Below are 4,319 nucleotides of genomic sequence, written 5' to 3'. Positions count from 1 at the left end.
TACGTCAACGAGATACGCATTTTTTACAGCCCCCTTCATGATACTCTTGGATGCTTGATTGCTTCTAGGCAGAGCATTTGGTTGCACTGTTCTCATTTACTTTCTTTTTTGAGCAATACATCAAGTTATTTCCCAATCTGACTTCACATGGTGGCTAATGGAACAGAATTGATGCAATTGCTCCAAAATAAAGGCTTTTAGTCGTTAGATTCTAATTAAAGCAACTCCCCTCCCTTTTTTTTTTTTTCAGAGGGGGGGGAAAAAAAAAAAATTCTTCAGAAAGCTCACTTTCTTTGTATCAGAGGAATATATATGCAGTAATTTGCCAGCATGATGGAGACAGAAGTTGAAAGATGCTTGGAGCAGTTATATTCCACCATATGTAAGTGCTGGTGCTACCTGGAGCTTATTTCTCCCATGAGGTGATATTTCTACCATGTAGTCTTGCTGCTTCCTGCTATAGGCAGTATTAGGGAGAATGTGTTAGAAAATCTGTCAAAATGTCTTTCTTTTAGAAGATTCCATTTAAGGTAAGCCCATGGGGAAAAATGCATAGATTTTGTTGAAAATTCCTAGTTCTTGGGTTTGACCAGCCTGAGTCTTAGGGGAAAGTCCATATTCCCGATTCTAGAAGCACTTGCAGTTACAAATCCTTCCCTTAGGTTCTCCAGGGAGGTGGTTTCTTTGATCTCACTTGTTTTTTCCATGTGCTTAATTGTTCAAGCAGAGATGGAGAGGAGCTTTTCCTTGTAGAGTTCTGCTTCCCGGAAAGGGGGGGGGGGAAGAAAAAAAAAAAAAAAAACCACCCCACAACACTGCACCTATAAACGTTATTCTTAAAACTGACCAATGAAATTTCACTTGTGATAGGTTCTCAGTGACCAAAGGTAGGTGCAGCTATGAGAACTGTGAGCAGGGATCTAGGCGGTAGTGAAGGAGCTGTACTGCCATGAGGTGACATGGGCTGCTCCCTGTACTGCCTGGTCTAATCTGCGGGGGGGGAGAGGAAATTGCCTTATCTCTAAACCTCATCTCCCTTCCAAATCTGCCTGTGATGTCAGACTGAGAAATCCAGGCTTAGGATTTGTGATGACAAAGAGTCATCACAAATGGGGCTTCCACTCCAAAGTGCCAGGAGAATTTTTTTTTTTTTCCAAACTTCCTTCTGTATGAGTGAATCTACTTAACAAGCCTTAGCAAAGTGGTAACTCGTTGACTGACCCACAGTCATCCCCGGGAGAAGAGGGGGATGGGATTAGTGAATTGCTGCTAATACTTGCTACCCTCAAGACTTGGTGAAAGTACATGGTGGAGAAGTGTGCAGGAGGGCTCAGTACAAGAGTATCTCAGGTTTTCGTCCCTCTGTAACTGCCCCTGTGCTTCAGAACAGCTCTTCATAATTCCTTTCCCTTACTGTGCTAAAGACAAAACGGCCTCTTACTCCCCACATGGAGAATTTAGGCTCTCTGCTCATGGGCAGCCATTCCCTATCACTCCCTACAGAGCCTGGTAAGTTAGATTCTTGAAAATCCTTTGTGTCCCACATTCTGTGGTTTAAAAACTAAAAAAAAAATCCTTTCACTGTCTCTGCTTTCTTCCTGGTCCCTTGCACCTGGGCTGGCTGGATCTGTGAAGCTTCAAAGCCTGTAAGTGATGCTGTTTGCCTCTGAGTCAGAAGCTTTTAAATCTTGAGTGTAAAATGAGACTCCTACAGCAGTAAACAGAGCGATCATATGCCTCCTTTGAAGTTACCATTTAAATAACCTCCAGGGCTTTACTAATGCGGGAAGCGAGCAAGAGGAAATAATTCCCTCCTCCTTCCCCCTCCTGCTCCCTTCTCCAAAGCAGGGAAAATGAAAATGAATTCCCTGGCAGAGGGACACTGGTTCTCAGGGTATTGCAGAAGAGATGAACAGCTCTCACTTGCAGCTTAGTTAATGAGTCAGCACATATTCATTCATGGACACAATTTATTAACCCATAAACACTGCAGATGATGGTGTTATCACTATGATAAAGTAATTTTAATTTGCTGTATAATTTATAAGGTAGCTGCTGCATCCAAGGGAAGCCTGTGCCTACTCATGTGTCCAGGTCCTGGCTTGGTGCTAGGGAGGGAAGAGAAGAACAGGGAGATGAAAAGGAGTCATCCTAGCAGGACTATGGGAGCTGACCTGGTTGAGATCAGTTTTTGCTGGTCCCCCACTGCTGCAGGTTGTTCTGGTGCTGCTTGTTCATGAAAAGGTGGATGTATGTTTTCAGGCCTCCAGCTCGACATCTGAACTGGCACTTGGATTTTTCCTGAAGGCAGGCAGACATGTAGCGAGGGCACACGTGAGTGTGCCTGACATTTGACAGCACTGGAGAGGTGTTCAGTGATGTGCTGGAAGGGGTCATCCTGTGCTGAGTGGGACACTGTGATGTTCGCTGACAGCACTATATGCACTTGAGATTACAGTAGGGTCTTCTCTATGGGCTGAAGGCATATGCCTACCAAACGTGAGTGTCAAATAGCCTTCTGAGACCTTTGTAGTTAGTGTGCTGCAATAATAGAACAGGATGGCTTCTAGGTTGACACGGTGACAGCAGGTTTACCCAGTATTGAGGGATTGGGAACTGAGGAACCTGGAGAAGTAATGCTCTTACTTGCCTGGATATTACTTGTTTGCCAGGTCGGTTAACTAGTCAATACGTAAATGAGTTCACTCCTTTGTTAAGTGATTTATTAAATGGTAAGATTTATTCAAATAATTAAGTAGACTTTATTAGTGTAGCATAATAGCTGGAGAATGCCCTGAAGACATCTTCGGTTAAGTCTGAAGCTCACCAAGCTGCCAGAGTTCAGTTTCTCCTGGGATCAAAGATGCAGCGCTCACTGATTCCTGCATTTTCAGGCTGCTCGTAACCAAGTGTTTGGGGTTTGTCTTTCCTAAGGAGAAATATGTGCGTTCCTGAACATGTTCCTAGCCACTCCTTGGATTGACTGAAAACATGAGGCATTTCCAAAGCAATTATAGCTATATAATTTGCTCCTTAATCTAGGAGTACCTGCATGTGTCCATGTCTCACTGGCCATTGCTGCTGTGCAGTACCGCTTCCAGGCTGCTGTTAGAACTGGGTCTCCGTTGGGCTAGAGATTGTGCAGACGCGTGGCGAGCGGCTGCCTCTGTCCTGCAGAGGTTACGCCTTTGCTGTACTGTTGTGCAGCAGCCTGTTATAGCGCCCTTAGAGACGTCGGTGCCCAAAACAGGTCCATGGAGTCCATGGTGGAAATGGCCTAGCAGACTTTCTAACCTGGGAAGGCAGTGATGCCCCTCAGTCCACCTTTGTCCATATTCTTCCAGCATTATCACTGCTGAGGCTTGTTAGACAGACTATTAGGAAATTGTGGTTCCAAGTGTGCTTGGAACTGGCCACTTCTGCTTTCTCTGAGTCCTCCAGAGGGTGGAAGATTAGAGCCAAGCCCTAATGGCTCCTCTTTCATATCCACAGCATGGGTTTCTGTTTTGTCAAATCCATTTTACTGTGAGCCAAATTCTTTCCCCTTTTTTTTTTTTTTGTACTTCACCAGATTCCCTTGACCTTGCACCAATCAGTGATGAATTGTACGAGTCCCCATCGAGAGCACTGCAGAAGCCAGAGGAATGCCAGCCTTTCTGTGTAGTACATTTAAGTCAAAATATTTTAAGCTTAAGACTGATGGGTATGATTCTTCTATTTCAATCTGCTCCTTCAGATTAAAAAAACTACTAAAAGCTTCGGCTTGTCTTGATGCATCTGCTGCTTCATGACCAATGAATGGCATGTCCAGGACTGGAGGCTGTGGGTAGGAGGATGATATTTTGTGATAAATGTATCTGATGGTGTTTTATGTTCAGGAAGATTTTTAAAAGCCTTCTACAGCAAATGATCAATCTGTTAGAGAGATTGCTGAAATAGCATTTAGCACTCTTTTGACTTTGAGGAACAAGTAAAGTCTTAAAAGACCATAGACTGTAACATATGCAAAGTCACTTTTTACTTATGCCTCCTTCTTGCCTTCCCCTCCGCTGTGCTGTTACGGTGTTCGATCGGCTGCGGAACATCATTCTGTAATATGTTATGCATCACATCTCTTATTAATTCCACAGCACTTTTTACAGTTTTGTGGCTATATGATTAAATCTGGAAAGCATTTATATGAAAAACTATAAAATAAGTGATTATTGTTATTTTTCACTTTCCCTGCATTCAGTTTTCAGTGTCAAAGGTTCAATGAGGCAGATTCTATGGTGATGGGGATCAATGGTGATGCAGCCGATTGATTTGAATTTAATGGT

The sequence above is a fragment of the Merops nubicus genome, unplaced genomic scaffold (assembly GCF_000691845.1).
Source record: "Merops nubicus isolate BGI_N331 unplaced genomic scaffold, ASM69184v1 scaffold17484, whole genome shotgun sequence".
In the NCBI taxonomy this organism is placed as follows: Eukaryota; Metazoa; Chordata; class Aves; order Coraciiformes; family Meropidae; genus Merops; species Merops nubicus.
This window is presented reverse-complemented; position numbering follows the sequence as displayed.